General features: G+C 44.7%; 1 protein-coding gene across 7 annotated transcripts in view; it reads right to left on the bottom strand.

The window, feature by feature from the left end:
* The window catches only part of GPR45 (G protein-coupled receptor 45), a 43,549-nt gene extending 31,757 nt beyond the window's left edge, over positions 1–11,792 (bottom strand). For 4 of the 7 annotated variants that reach the window (XM_075917579.2, XM_075917589.2, XM_075917614.2 and 1 more), the window contains exons 1-2: positions 11,620–11,792; positions 6,697–6,775 (exon numbers count right to left, since the gene is read on the bottom strand). The gene's annotated coding sequence lies outside the window, so the exon portion shown is untranslated. The remainder of the gene's footprint in view (positions 1–6,696; positions 6,776–11,619) is intronic. The other 3 variants (XM_075917623.2, XM_075917632.2, XM_075917639.2) reach the window with 2 other exon arrangements.
* Between the last annotated feature and the right edge of the window lie 4,523 nt (positions 11,793–16,315).

Below are 16,315 nucleotides of genomic sequence, written 5' to 3'. Positions count from 1 at the left end.
CATCATGATTTTTATGCTCGTCTCTAAATTAGAGGCTTGAAGTTTCCTTCTCTTTTCCTGCACCTAACTTGAAATGGAAACACACATATTTTAAAATGGGCTGAATGTCAGGGGAAGGACCATGCTGTAGTTTAAGAAGAGTGGTCTCAACTCTCAGTCAAGGAAAACTTTGGGGACTTTTGATTAAGCAATTTTTAAAAGCCCAGCTTTTTTAAAGAGTTGGGTCCCTGTTTACTTGCATTCCCTGTCCTTTATGGTCCTCACTGCAGCTTTCAAAAAATCTTTTCTTTGAATTGATAAAAGTGGATAATTATATTAAGAAATTTAGTACAGGCAATGAGACAGAATACAAACACTGTGTCTTACTGTACACAATAATTGTAAGAGATGTGTGTAAGGACAAGGACGGAAAACTAGGAATTACAATTAGCTGTGGGAGGCAAAGGGGTGTGGGACGGGATCAGTTTATGAGAAAACTAATTTTGCACTTAGCATTTTCCACAAAAAAACTAACTTCAGACACCTAAACTCCAATAAATCCAAACCCTGCTTTATGCTTTGGTTTTCAATTATCTGGATCCACATGTCATCTGGTGGAGTAATGATCACAAGAGAGGGGACTCTCACACATCATTGTCTGAATTCCAGGATAGCTGCTGCTCATGGCATGTGCACTGCTGTGCATCTGAGCAATAGCCTTCTGAAGAGATAGTGCACACTGCCAATGATCCTTCATTACAAATTGCCTGGGCCTCTCCCCAAGAAACTCCTCTGCAGTGCACTGAAATGCATCACAGAATACCACTCTTGTTCCCATATCCAATAACTACCTATCTAGGCATAGTTCATTTGTTTCTAATGCCTTTGGTTTCAGCAGACAGCAGTCTAAAACCAGTAGATTTTCTTTAACTATCACATACTGCAGTTATAAAGCAGTCAGTGTGTAAGTTCTCTATGTTATACCATCCAGCAGAGAAGATGAATCAGCAACTGTGCACTCTTCCATCACTCTTTCCTGAAGTTGGAGCCTGCAAAATCTCCATTAGATGCAGCTCTTTTCCTCTTGAGGATGTTGTGTTTGCTTGCAGCAAATGCACACTCCATATAAATACCACTTGTAAATTATTCCTAGTTCATTTAATACCTGTTTCTTTCTATGCCATTTTATCTCAGTTTGAACTCTCCTCATATTTTTCAAGCCTAATCATTGACTGCATTTTTGGTCTCAAAAGCTTTATCTAGTTCCCCGATCCTTAGCAGCATCCTGAAAAGGCTTGCAGAAAGACATACTTTGCAGGTCCACTAAACACAGAAGCTATGCCTACACTGCTAGCTTTTGCCAGCAGAGAGTATGCTAAGGAAGTGCTCATTAGCACCTTCTCATGATTCATTTGCATAATCCCTGCCCGAGGCTTTTTGCGCAAAAACTAGCAGTGTAGATGGATCTGTTTTGCACAAAAAACTCTTTTGCGCAAGATCTGTATGCCTCTTTTTTTGAGGCATAAGCCAGACTGAGCCAGAAAACAAAGGTGAATTCTGTTGACTGACCAGGCAGAAGTGACACATGAAACAGAGAGGACAAAATCCAACAAAAAGCAAGATCAGGCATTGTGAGGCTGAAGCTGCTTTTTGCTAGATCTTACGTACTAAAACCTGAATACAGGCAGTCCCCGGGTTACGTACAAGATAGGGACTGTAGGTTTGTTCTTAAGTTGAATTTGTATGTAAGTCGGAACTGGTACATATTGTAGGGGAAACTCTAGCCAAACATTTCTCCAGAGCTCAGTTTTATTCTCCCACACCTCACTTCCCTCAGTCCTTTATTCTCAAGCTGAGGTGTCTGCTGAGAAAAGCTGCTCCGCGTCTCCCTGGTCTGCTGGGGGGGGTGGGGCGCTAGCTTCGCGTCTCCCTGGTCTGCTGGGGGGAAGCAGCTAGTGCGGGGTTGCCTCACCCCGTTTGTAAGTAGGGATCCGATGTAAGTCAGATCCATGTAACCCGGGGACTGCCTGTATTCTATTCAGTAAGAGAGAGAGAGAGAGAGAGAGAGAGAGAGAGAGAGAGAGAGTGTGTGTGTGTCTGTGTGTGTGTCTGTGTGTGTATCCTTCTCCTCCACTATTTCATAATATGGAATTCCTGATCCTGCAAGTTGCTTAGTTAGGTTGCCAGATAGTTTCATGAAAAATACCAAACACTGCAGGGAAAAAATTGGTTGAGCCAAAAACAAACAAAACAAAACAAAAAAAGTTGTTGAGTTGTTTTTACCGCACACATGCCGCAAATACCGGACACCTGGCTTCCCTATGCTTAGTGCTTTGACCCTGACCCAGCAAAACAAACATGAAATCGAAGGGACTTAAGCACATGCTTAAGTGGTTGGCTGGATATTGGCAGGTGTACTCAGAACATAGCTGGATGCAGCCCCAATGAGTATCATTAATCAGGACATGAAGATTGTATTTCAAATTATGTGAGGATATGACTTTCTAAAAAGAGGGCAGGAAGAAAGGTCTTTCAAAACAGAAGCAGTTGGTGTTTATTCCTGCAGCACAGAGTCCAGCTCAATTCAGTCCAACAATAAAAGACAGAGTGTTCTCCTCACAATGCTCTCTGGAGGGTATTCTTCCAAGAAATTCTTTAAAAATTCTCAGTTCTGAGGGTGTGTGTGTGTGTGTGTGTGTGTGTGCGCGCGTGCGCCTTATCTACAGTGGAGTCACTCTTAATTTACAGTGATGTAAGTTAAAAAAAAAAGCCTGTTTCTAAGGAAAAAGTGGATTTTATACCCCTTCCTTACTTCTGAAATTATAGTGCTGTAGTGATAGAAAAAAGAAATAGGGATGTGTACTATTAATTAAACATATTTAGTGCAATAACACCTCCCCCAGACACAATGAGCTTGGACCCAACTGCACAAATGTAACCACCACAGGGCTTAATACAGGAGCCTCTACAGCTTGAGCTATAAAGCCTGCTGTTTCTCATCCTAGCTGCTGTTTCTCATCCTAGGCTGTGGAGGTCTCTTGTTCTTATCTGTTGCTGTAAGTGGTCTACGTGACACTGCACTGGTCAGTGACCCACACGAGGTGTGCGGGTTACACAAACGGACAGGGGCTGCTCACCATAGACAAGATTGCTCCAGTAGTATGCTGAAGTAACCCCTGCCCGTGGCAAGGGCTGCTCCAACCTAGCCCGTGCAGCCCCTGCCTGTGGCAGGGGGTACTGCTACAGTCGTGTACCCAGCTCCCACTTTAATCGGTTAAACAATATGTTTAACCGATTAACCATTTAAACAGGATTTTACAACCCTAGTCTAAACTGGTGTAAATAAGAAACAGAAAGACCTTAAAGAAGCCCCCACTCGACCTTATATATTAAAAAACACAGTATACGTATACAGGAAAAATATTTTAACATTTTAGGCTTAATTATAAGGCAAGGAAACCAGATCACACTTTACCAACATATAAATGCAGCCTTTTAAGTAGAAACCCAACATCATCCAAAGAATATGATTTGATCTCCTTCCCCTTCAATTCCTTTCTTCCCTCTCACTCCTACCTCTAAATCAAAGCCATATTTCTCTTGGTATTGCATTGCTCTGGTAAGCAACATCTGTCTTCCAGAGATGTGAAGTTGCAAGGGAGATCATAATTAGTCACTGGCATAAAGGATTTCACATGGAAAACGCAAGAGAGAAGTATCAGAATCCCATTTAAATGATGAAGGGAGGTAAGTAGTCCTCATATTCTATTAAAGATCAATACAGGTTCCACCTCTATGGTCCAGACTTCCAAAGCCTGGCAACATTTGTGATCTGGCATTGTCATGGGTCCTCCTGGGCTGGAATACTCATGGGGAAAAGCTGGGCCCCACGCACAGCAACTCCTCCCCTGTTCTCTCAAGGTATGTTTACACTGCTACCCTAGTTCGAACTAGGGTGGCTAATGTAGGCATTCAAACTTGCAAATGAAGCCTGGGATTTAAATATCCGGGCTTCATTTGCATGTTCCCGGGTGATGCCATTTTTAAATGCCCTGTATTCGAACTACTTGCCCGCGGCTTCACACGGCACGGACTAGGTAGTTCGAATTAAAGCTCCTAATTCGAACTACCGTTATTCCTCCTGCAAGGAGGTTTAAATCCCGGGATATTTAAATCCTGGGCTTCATTTGCAAGTTCGAATGCCTACATACCCTCAGAGGTTCAGGGGTGCCACAGATGAGCACTGCACTCCTGGGGCTCTACATCTACCCTCCCACAGTCCCTGCTTGTTGAACAATGCTGGCCCCTCTGTTGCTGGCAGCATGGAGCCCTGCAGCTGGTAGCAGCAGAGGGGTCAGAATTGATTTCACCTGGTCCAGTATATTCCCTGCTTTGAGACCGGTCAGCGAGGATGCCATTTATGGGGGGTGGGACAGTAGCCCTCCTCCCAAAATTGGAGCCCCTGGATTTCATACTTGAGGGCTGCTTGGCTCTAGAGGCAGTTCTTAAATGCAACAGAGTTTGAGCTACTTGCAGCTTTGCCTTTGGGGTAGGGAGTTTGTTATAAAAAATGGAAAGGAGGTGAATAAGAATAACAAAAGGCTGGGCAGTCAAGTAATTGAAGGATCTTTAGATTATCATGAAAATCTTGCTGGGCACTCTACTTACAAGATACAGGAAAGGGGGGAATAGGAATGAGTGTTGTGCTGCATTTGGATTAGTGTGTTAAACTTATAAATGTTCTTGAAAAAGAGGTGAACAGGAACTAATCTAAACCTGACTGCAAAAAGTTGCAAAGGGATCTCACAAAACACAAAGGCAGATGTTATTTATTCCTTCACTAACATAACACAAGAAGCTGAACCAATTAAATTTATAGGCAGCAGATTTAAAAACAAACAAAATAAATTATTTTTTCACAATCAACTTGTGGAACTCTTTGCCAAGAGATGGTGGAGAGACCCAAACTATAATAGGGTTCCAATAGGAACAAAATAAGTTCAAGGAGGACAAGTTGATCAATGGCTACTAGCCACAATGGGCAGCGATGGTACCATGTCCCTAGTCTCCGTTTGCCAGAAGCTAGGAATGGGCGACAGGGGATGGATCATGATGATTGCCTCTTCTGCTTATTCCTTCTGAAGCACCTGGCATTGGCCACTGTTGGAAGACAGGATACTAGGTGAGAAGGACCTTTGCTCTGATCCAGTATGGCCATTCTGGTGTTCTTATCTAGAGCTGAAATGTATCTGCCCCCTTGCTGTAACCCACTAGACCCCACTCCCCTTCCAGAGCTGAGATAGAGCCCAGGAGTCCTGATGGGGTCACTCTCTCCACTGAGTTAGTAACAAAGTAAGAATATACATTAAAATTGTAAGGCTATCCAGTGTCCCTTAAGTCAGCAGTTCCCAACTAGCACTGGGGGGCTCAGGGAGCCAGGGTGTACCCAGACCCGGTCCCCAGAGCCCCACGAACTGCCGGCTTCAGCTGTGGCAGCCGCCCACCATGTGGCATCAGCCAAAAGTTTGTGAATGGGTTTGCCAGTCTGTGGTATAAAACAGTTTGGGGACCACTGACTTAAGTGACTTGCCACAAGATGTCAGCATATGTTAGTGTTAGAGCTGAGTGGGTCTAATATTTATTCATTTATTTTTTCTTTCTTTTATATAGGAATTAGATTCGGTGCTCCTGTCAGCTAACTGCGAAGCTGTTTGCCAAAAAAAAAAAAAAAGTAGAGTTATCCAGTGCCTTGGTAGCCTCTGGACAGAGATGGTGTGTGTAAGGTGGATAGGGTTGGTTCCCTCCCCCCCACCCTTCCCATTTGGTGCTTAGTTTGCACTGTACACTGCTGAAGCCTCTGTCCTCAGTCCCCTCCTATACGCTCACTCCCCCCTTCCCCCCCCTCCGCCCACATCACGGCATGCACAGGACAGCCTCCCCTACCAAAATCCCTGCCAATCAGGTCCCAAGGGTGCCAGACCAGGGAGGCAAGAGCGCCATTTCAGGAGAGTGGGGGGGAAGGGCAGCAGCCATGTGTACTGGGACACAGCTTGCTTTTCTTCCCGTTCCCCTGACTATCGGGGAGTGAGGAGAAACTACACATATTTTGTGAATTACTTCTCTGCTCTTCCCCTCACTCACTAGGAGTGAGAGGCATGGACACAAGCCGTGTAGTTTCCCCCTGCTCCCCAATATTCAGAGGAACGGGAAGAAAAGCAAGTAGCATTCCAGTATGCATGGCTGCTGCCCCCCCGTTGTCCCAAAATGGTGCCCTTGCAGGGAAGTACAACCGGTACAGGTATTGCTAAAGACTAACAGACTGAACAAATAGTTTACACTGCATGTCATTGGGCAACACTGGAGTGGCAACAGCACAGGGGTTATTATATAGACTGTTACTGTTTTATATGAAAACAAACAGGCTATAACTGCAGGGTTCAGAAGGCAAGTTCATGAAATAGATCCTCCTTTGACAAAAGACCAAAACAGAACAGTACATCGTCAATAGATCTGGTGCATTTCCCCTTCCCACCCATCACCAGCAAGCAGAACATACTAATAAATAATAAGTTGTTATGAATCTTGATGTTTAGAGTAGAGTAAACCAAGAAACACTGTTTTTAGAAGTTAATTTGACAATGTTGTGACCAAGGCTGAGAGGCACTGGATAAAAACAATGGCAGGTTATGGGAAACTGCTCACATCACATTATTTTACCTGCATTCAGACAACTGATTTTTTTCCATCCCCGCTCCACCCTGTCTCCTCCTCACCTGTGGCTTCTGAGCTATGGTCTCTGTTGGAAAAAATGAATGCTAAGAATTAGGCCCTCTTTATAGCTGCTGTTTTTGATGCTATCTGAATATCATGAATGCTTCCCACCCTCCAAAAAATCCCTTCATACTTCTTAGAACAAATGCTTCAGACCTAACCAATCAATAATTCCCATTGCAGGATGACCTATTACCAGGTTATGATTAGGCTGAATGAGGACCCATGCTGATAAAATAGTCTATAGAGGAAATGTTTAAAAAAATCTATCTGCTGAATGCCAGTAAAATGATGTCATGGCAGCAAACTGCTGTAACCCACTATTATTTTTATCCATTGCCTGTCAGACTTGGCCACAAGAGGGGCAAATTAATTTTTTTTAAAAAATTAAATGGCAGAGATACATGGGCAATATTTGAACGAACCACTTAACCTTTTGGTACTAAAAGCTTCTTGTTATAAAATGAAACATCAGTTATTCACTAAATGTGCTTGGTTAAATATTAGCCAAGAGTATATTCAACAAGGTACTTACATATAGCCAGCGATAAGGGCCACCTGTGTTAAATATAGCCTCTGGGCCATGAAGTATTTTGAGTGGCACCAAATTATAGCAAGCCTTTGATGTGAGCTAATATCCAGGAGCTAGATTTGGTTTTACCACAAGATGTATGCACTGCCTGTTGCTTAGTTACACTGCCCCAGGAGCAGCCCAGACCCACAAGGTAACTCAGATTATTCCTCCAATCTTCCCTCTCTCCCCACTTCTCCTGACCAAAGAAAGAAACAAGGACCAAATTATATCTCAGGGCAGGTCTACACTACAAATTTTTCTGTAGCATATCTGGTAATTCTGTAGTTCCCTTTTCTGAAATAAAATGCTACCGTGTTGGGCAGCTCTGGTATTTTTCCCACCATAGGGATATTAAATGTAATTATATTATGGTCACTATTTCCAAGTGGTTCAGTTATATTCATCTCTTGGACCAAATCCTGCACTCCACTTAGGTCAGACTAAATCACAAATTGCCTCTCCTCTTGTGGGTTCCAGAACCAGCCACTCCAAGAAACAGTCATTTAAGGTGTCCAGAAACTTTATCTCTGCATCCTGTCCTGAGGTAACATGTACAGGGCATCCCTGCTATAAGTCGCCCCAGAATACATCTGTTCTGCAGTAAAGTCATTGATGCTTGTAGGAACCGATGCTTTGTAAGTCCTCCCATTTCCCACTTTTTTTTTTTTTTTGCGACTTAAAAGTGCAAAATGGAAGTCAGTCCCAGGAAAATAAATTCCGTGTTTTAAGATGGTTTTTTTTAAGGTATCTTGAACTTATGGTGAGGATGGTCTGTATCCAGTCAATACAGTGATAGCTGAAATCCACCATTATTAATGAGTTTTTTTATGTTTATAGCCTCTCTAATCTCCCTTAGCATTTCGCAGTTACTATCACCATTCCGGTCATGCTGCTTCCCGCAGCTCCCCTTGGCTGCAAATGGTGAATCGCAGCCCATGGGAGCCACAAGTCTCCGGGGCTGCAGAGCCGGTAAGTAAGCGAACCAGAGCAGCCCAGTAGCAGCTTTCTCAGAAGGGTCTACAGGCTTGCCCCCTGCTTAAGGCTTGATGGGCATTAAAGGGATCAGGTATCATAACTTTGTTAAGAAGCTTTCAGCCTTCAAACAGGCTGCTAGCCTTAGCACATGGTCCTCCAAACAAACAAGCTCCACACACAGTAACTTTCAGGCAAGCAGCAAACACAGACACGCACACTACAGACAATCACTCACCCCATGGGTTACATAATTGCTCCTCCTTCACCTGAAGAACTCCTTCACAAAACTGCCCTGTTAGCAACTCATGTTCATTAACTTTAATCAGACCTAAAGCTATGCTGCCACTGCTGGGCAGGAGGCCTATGCACTGTTTCAACTGTCTACTACAGTACAGATGTTCCATCAACATCTCTTCAGCTGTAGATTTTGCTCAGAGTTTTAAAAGGGTCACATTTTTTCCTTTCATGTTTATTCGGGACCATCCTGGTCCTTTCAATATCTTTTTGGCTCTTGAAATAGTGCTTTCATCCTCCTCTAAAGTAATTCTAAAATGACCATTATATCAGCAGCTGTGTCTATTCTGAAGTCCATGTTTATATTTTTCTAAGGGGATTGTGGTGATACACAGTGGTTCTCTTTAGTTATCTCTTATGGCTTCAAAGTATGCAACCCCAGAATTCTTTGGGTCTTTTTGAAAGACAGCTGGTATCATGCATTTAGCTCAGCAGACCATTGCAGGAAATGTCTAAGAAGAATGCATATGGTGTTCCTTGCTGGAGAAAGCCATCTGCTGTGAAATAGTCTGCCACGCCAATGGCATTATTTCATGCTCCTGTATTTCATTTCTTTATTCCAGATTAGCATAGCCCTCTCTTGACCCGCTTGTACTGGTCTGGGTGGGTACTGTTTCTGGGCATCCCAAGGTATTTTCCTCCCTTTATTTGTGGCTTCTAATCCCCCTCAAAGTTATTTCTGAGCAGAGTCTGTTGCTTCTTTATGTACTGACTTTGGAGGACTATATTTTTGGCTGTCTCTAGCACAGTGGTAGGCAACCTACAGCCTACACACAGCCCATCAAACTACTTTGATTGTGGGACATGAGACATTTTGTATCCACAGGCACCGCTCCCCACAGCTTTCAATGGCTGTAGTTCGTTAGTTCCAGCCATTGAGAGCTGTGGGAAGCAGCGACCTGTGGCCCCTTTGCCTGCAGATGCCACTTCCCAGCATGGCATAGTTCCATAAAGCAAATCTGACTGTTGTGAGGAGCAGGTTTGGATCTTTTTCCTTTCTATGAATTTTCTATAATCTAAACTGATTTCAATTTTTTTCTTGCCATTTGCAATGAAACATCCTTCATGCTGCTGGTATTGAGAATTCCTTGGTCCATCTCTCACTGATCACCTAAGCCAGTGAATGACTTAACCTTTAAAAATGGGAGCACAGCCTGAGGAAATCATTGGCACATTGACTCTCTCAGGAGCAGACTGGAAAAGCAGAAGATGAGCATTTAAATTTCTCCACAAGTAAAATCATGCACAATGAAGCTGTGTACAAGGAATCCACATATTAAAACAGAGGTTAAGGGAAAAAAGAAAGATATAAACTAGATTTATTGTCAGTCTAGCAAAAATTACATTCATTTTTCTCTGAGCACAGTCAGACTGGGTAATTGCTGGGGGTCCCTTTCCTCACTGTCTGGTATATCTATTCACTGGCTCCTCGGTCCACCTTGACTATAGTGGTGCTGGTATCCTGTCCCCCACTCAGGTCCTCTTGTGCACTACCAATGGGAGTGACGGGGGGAAAAAAGACTATAATTGATTTTCTCCCCTCTTTGGAATACCAAACCGGCTAGAACAAATTCCAGGCTGCCCTCTCCCAGCCAATGTTCCTTTATTTTTTGCAAAATAAATTTTGTTATGTGCATCCAGGCATGTACAGATGTGCACCACCATAGAAACACATGCTGCTTGCTGGGCGCTGCTATGGGCATTCTGCTAATCAGCTGGACCGCATTTGAATCTTCCGTGGGAGGCTGCCCAAGAACTCAACTTACTGGGAACATTGCGCCCAGCCCATTGCACCCTGCTTCTCTACAGCAGCAGGAAACAGAGTGCCCTAGGGCCAGGGAACTCTGCTTCCTGCTGCTGTGGTGAAGCAGAGCACAGTGGACTGCGAGCACGCGGGTCAGGCAGCAGCAAGGGGTTGCCCCCCTCCTCACTTTGGCAACGGGATCCAGAGTGGCCCAGAACCTTCCTCCCCTACTCCATATTCATTCTGGGCCAACCTGGGATTTGTCTATAGGACGGTTCAGTCAGCCACTGCAAGGCCTTCCAAAGCACAGGGCCTGAGGCGGCCATCCTGAGTCCTATGGCCAGGTCCCAAGGCAGATCTGATTCAGCATAAGTGAGTGACAGAATTGGGGTATAAATTATTACCAAATGGGTATTTTTAGTGATGAGTATTAAAATTACTCATCTGAGGTGTACTCTTGGCACAAAGGCTGATCTCTGGCATCATCCAAATGGCTCATTTAGGTCAGGGAGATGGATCAGGCCCCTAAAAGCTAGGGAAAAATGTGATGAGCACTGCAACACATGGAAAGGTTACCCACAGCCAACAACCAACTTTGTCACCGGGCTTCATTTTACTAACTTTTCCCATCAGTATTAACATCAGTGACTGAAGGAAAACAAAGGTACAGGACAGAAAACTCCCAGAGCTCCTCTCCTTGTATTCATCACCTCTATAGTGACCACAGTTTATTATTGAGTTAAATGGGATTTTTAAAGCGAGACAGCTGGCACTAGAAGCAGAAGGAAAACAACTGTAGGAAGACCGGATACTGGGTGAGATGGACGTTGGGTGTGAGCCAGTATGGCCGTTCTCCTAGTTTTAACTGTGTAATGGTCAAACTGGGGGTTGCGCAGCCCCACCGCCCCCAGCCCCCTTTGCACGGCCCCCCTGGCAGCGAGCGAGCGAGCGAGCGGCACTGAGCAGGGGAATGTCTTGGCTCCGCGGGAGGCTTTGCGCGGGTCGCTAGCAGCAGCGAGCTCCCCCCGGGTTCTGCACAGGGGCAGAGGCGGCTGCTGCGCCCAGGTCCGCCCCAGGGAAGAGGGGCGCTTCGGGGCACTCCCCCAGCACAGCCCGCGGGCCCCCCCGGCGCTGCAGGGGAAAGGCCTCCTCGTGCGGAGACGGGAGAGGAACTCGCCCCCCGGGCAGCGACACCGCCCGCCCCACACCGGCCCCAGCCCTTTCCGCAGCCGCCCTTCCCACCCCCCCGCTACAAGAGCCGGCTCGGGCGAAGGCCACTTACAGCGGTGCAGCAGGGACGCGGCGGCCCGGGAAGCGGCCGGAGGCGGCGCAGGGGCTGAGCTCGGGAGGGAGAAACCCGCCCAGCGCGGGAAGCTGCAAGGTGATTTGTACCCTGGGAACAGCCCCGCGAGCGCCCGGGGGTCGCGCCCCCTCCAGGCGCTGCCCAGCCGCACAGCGCGCCGCCAGGGCGCTGTAGGGGGCCATGCGGGGCGCTGGGGGAACAGTCAGAGGCAAGTCGTGACCCATCGCAGCTCCCTGCTCTGGGGAGGTGTCTCCTCACGACTCCCTGGCCTGCCGCGGGGGCGCTGGGGGCACTAATCAAGTGCCCTGCGGGACCCCCGCAGAGCCTCCTTGCTCCCCCCCCCCCAAGCAGCAAAACAAAGAGCGCAATTTCACGGGCACACGGCCTGGCTGCGATTCAGGCACGTAGGAAGGAGCTGGCTCTCTGAGCTTCCAGTCCAGAGCCTGATGAATAACTAAAAGCCACATTCTGTGCTTCTGATACATCCTGAAACGCCTCATAGTCAACAAACATATTTATGCATCATGAATCAGCCCAGCTCCAGCTCCAACTTTCATAGACTTAGTTTGGAAAAAAAGAAGATTAAGGGGGGACATGATAGCGGTTTTCAAATATCTAAAAGGGTGTCACAAGGAGGAAGGAGAAAATTTGTTCCTCTTGGTTTCTGAGGACAGGACAAGGAGTAATGGGCTTAAAGTGCAGCAGGGGAGGTTTAGATTGGACATTAGGAAAAAATTCCTGTCTGTCAGGGTGGTCAAATATTGGAATAAATTGCCAAGGGAGGTGGTGGAATCTCCCTCTCTGGAGATATTTAAGAACAGGTTAGGTAGACATCTGTCAGGGATGGTGTAGATGGAGCTTGGTCCTGCCTTGAGGGCGGGGGGCTGGACTGGATGACCTCTCGAGGTCCCTTCCAGTCCTATGATTCTATGAAATGTTTAGGATACAGATTTTAAGATCATGAAGGGCCATTATGATCATCTAGTCCAGTGCCTCTCAGCCTTTCCTGACTACCTACCCCCTTGCAGACTCTAAGATGCTTAGAAAATTAGACATAAAAATACAAAAGTGTTACAGCATACTATTACTGAAAAAATGTTTACTTTCTCATTTTATAAATCAATTGGAATTTAAATATTGTATTTACATTTCAGTGTCTCATATATCATCATCAACATCCATGGGCTCGGTGCCCGTTGGTGTCCAGTGCCTCCCTCACTATTTCCTTATACATCAGTATAAATACATCATCTGCATGAAATTTCAGTTTGTACTAACTGTGCTACTGCTTTTTTATGTAGCCTGTTTTAAACTAGGCAAACCTCTAGATGAATAGATGTACCTCCCAGAAGATCTCCAAGTACCCCCAAGGGTACACTTACCTCAATTAACTCTACAGATCTAGTCTGACCTTTTCTATAACACAGATTTTGAAGATGGTCAACTTGTGTTTAAATTAGAATATAGTCATTTGGTCTTAATTTAAAAACATAATTTTATATATCATAATAGGTATAATGCAAGTCTTGTCAGAATGATTTAGTATGGAAATATTGTGAAAGACATTAAATAAGTTTGTCAGTTATTACTGGAGCAGCTGGCTTCAGAATTATCCAGGTTAACTGGTGAACCTGACTAGCACTTCTCCCCACCAAACAAACAAACAAATTGTTCTGATTTCAGAGGCCTCTGATTCATTAGTGCTGGTACTGACACAGAAAAGGTACATGACAACCTGCAGACAATGATGATATTCTGCTACTTCCACTAGCTGGCACTCTTAAAAGCATTTTTAAAAATACCTAATGAACTGAGGTGTGTCAAGTAGCTTTTGCACCATCTGATGTGTGATAAACATGACATCACTCACAATCAGAAATCTAAAGCTTACAGGATGTAAAGATTAAAAGAACAGCATTTTTCTTCAAATGGATGTAGTCAATGTGCTTATTAGTTTGCTGCAGCAGCAGGGAGTGGGTGGGTATTTCAATGTTGGCACATTTCTATTTGGCAGCAGTGAATAGCATGAGTGCTTGCAGATAGAGCCCTGTGGAATCCCCAGATTCTGCAGATTTCCTTACCAATTTTGTCTCAGATAATTAAGATTTTTAAATAATAAAAGAAAATGTTAAAGAGGACGTGCGAGCTCCAGCTGGATCAAATGAATTTTATAAACACTTCACTTTTTTTTACAAAGTACTGCCTTCAAATTAAAAATGATCATTAAAGTGCAATTCTGCTCTGAAAAGTAGCTATGTAAAAATGACACCTGCTTCCTCTGCTTCCAGTGTGTATCCACTATCTAGAGTTGTATCTATTTACTTTAGTGATTTAAAAAATAGCTTTTATTAGTCTTTACAGCTGTTGGCAATGCAGAGCCAATGCAGTTATGGGAAAGTGAGCTGGATTCTTTCTGGTTTCACACACCAATGGAACTTGTCCTCATTGGGGATTTGCCTAGTTGTAGCCCTGGGTGGCCAGCCTACAGTATAACTGCACTGATGCAACACCGTAATGTAGATGGGATAAACTGTCTTCAGATTCAGCCTTCTTTTTCAAGCAAGGGTAAGCACCACCAATGTGAACAACAGTGATTTTCACCAGTGCAGCTACACCACTGTACTGTGGCCAGGTGCTAGATTTTCAACAAGAAAGTCAAATTGAAAAGGGGACCTAACAGCATCTGGTCAGATTTACTGACATGGCATCCAAAGTCTGATTTCTGTGGGTGAGGGAGGTGGGAAGATATTGGGTCATTGCCTACACCAGCCCTGACTCAGCCAGGGTCTCCTACCTGTGACAAGCAGCTTCAGCTCTCATCCTCAGCTCTTCAAATTCCTCCTGACCTGGTCAGAGGGGAAGGGAGGGAAAAGAGAGAAAAAGCAGTGAACAGTGGCCTTGAGGAAGGGGTGGGATGGAAGAGGTTCTGGAACTGTTGGTGGTGTGTCTGATTTTTAAATATTACAAAGTTGGCAACCCTATACCTTTGCTTGGCTACTAATGGCTGTAATCATGGCAAACATCCAGCCTGTGTCTAGACTGGCCAGTTTTTCCAGAAAATCTGCCGCTTTCCCGGAAAAACTTGCCAGCTGTCTACACTGGCCGCTTGAATTTCCGCAAAAGCACTGACTTCCTACTGTAAGAAATCAGTGCTTTTTGCAGAAATACTATGCTGCTCCCATTCGGGCAAAAGTCCCTTTGTGCAAAAGGGTCAGTGTAGACAGCCCAGATTTGTTTTCCGCAAAAAAGCCCCAATCACGAAAATGGCGATTGGGGCTTTTTTGCGGAAAAGCACGTCTAGATTGGCGCGTACTCTTTTTCGCAAAAGCGCATCGTTATAACGCGAACTCCACACCAATCTAGACGCTCTTCTCCGAAAATGCTTTTAACGGAAAAGTTTTCCGTTAAAAGCATTTCCAGAAAATCATGCCAGTCTAGACGTAGCCCCAGTGTAAACAAGGCATCAGACCCTAGTCTTACAAATTGGTCCCCAAAAGTGAACCTTTGCACCCATATAGAGTTATTCATGTAAAAAAGTACAACTGTAGAGGTTGTCTGCAAGACTGAGGCTTCCACTTAAGATAACAAAGACTTAAGCTGAAAGCAACGGGGCTGTAACTGAGGGCAAAATTTGAAGACAGGAGTAGCACAAGTGTAAAGGAAAGCAGAATTTCACTTGAAGACTCCTTATTACTAGTGATGTTGCACAAACAGCATAGAACCCAGACTGTCAGATCCCAGGTTTTTTTCATATTTTCCATTACAGACAACATCTTTTAACTTACTACTATTAAGAGAACAAGTAGTAAGAGAACAAGTCCCTGCAAAGGGAAGAAGGAAAGTTCTAACCCCTGCATGGATAGAAATGTGTACTTGCGGATGCAGATATCTGCAGATAGACATCAGGATCTTCAGATGTGCAAGGCTCTACTCCCAAGAGTCACTGTGACCAATGGAAAGGAGCATGGTCCCATCACACCTGGGAGCCAGCATCCATGGGTAGACATTTCTAGCTATGCAGGGCTCTATTTGCAACAACTGAGCTCTGTACATGCTTGGCAACAGGATGTGACCAATACATTCTGAGAAATCTTTCCTGTCCACCTGGAAAACCACCCTAAGGAAGAGGAGGAAATTCCCTTTCCCCACCTCAAGCTTGCTCATGCGATTGTGCTGCACACCAGATAGAATTCAAAGGAATTCAAACAGGTCAACTTGATCTTGGGGGCAATGAGAGAAATGAAGGTACTTCAATAAATCCAGGTGAAGAGGCTTAAAATAGAAGGACAGACAGGTGCTGGCAGGGGGAGCAGAAACCTGGGATTGTAACCATGAAGGCTGAATACAAAACTATGCTTAACAATCAGTAGAGTTAGGACAGGTGCACAGCAAGCATAAAAGCACATAAATCATAGTACTCATCTTTCTTACCGGTCCATTTCTACATACTTTTATGTTTCACTATCATCAGCATCTCTCACCTCATTTGGCTCAATCTTGGACTAGCACTATGTCCTTTGGGTATCATTATTTCACATAATTATCTGAACATAATTTAGAACAGGACCTAAGATTTTACCACTCAGTGGGCAAGTCTGTTAATAGCATGCCAGTCGTCATTTCTTTACATGGTTATATTTCACTCACTTTATGATCACAGTATTAACAGCTGAGG

Source organism: Pelodiscus sinensis, chromosome 1, assembly GCF_052426305.1.
Source record: "Pelodiscus sinensis isolate ZL-2025 chromosome 1, ASM5242630v1, whole genome shotgun sequence".
In the NCBI taxonomy this organism is placed as follows: domain Eukaryota; kingdom Metazoa; phylum Chordata; order Testudines; family Trionychidae; genus Pelodiscus; species Pelodiscus sinensis.
The sequence above is the reverse complement of the archived record's forward strand: the minus strand, read 5'-3'. Positions and strand labels throughout refer to the sequence as shown.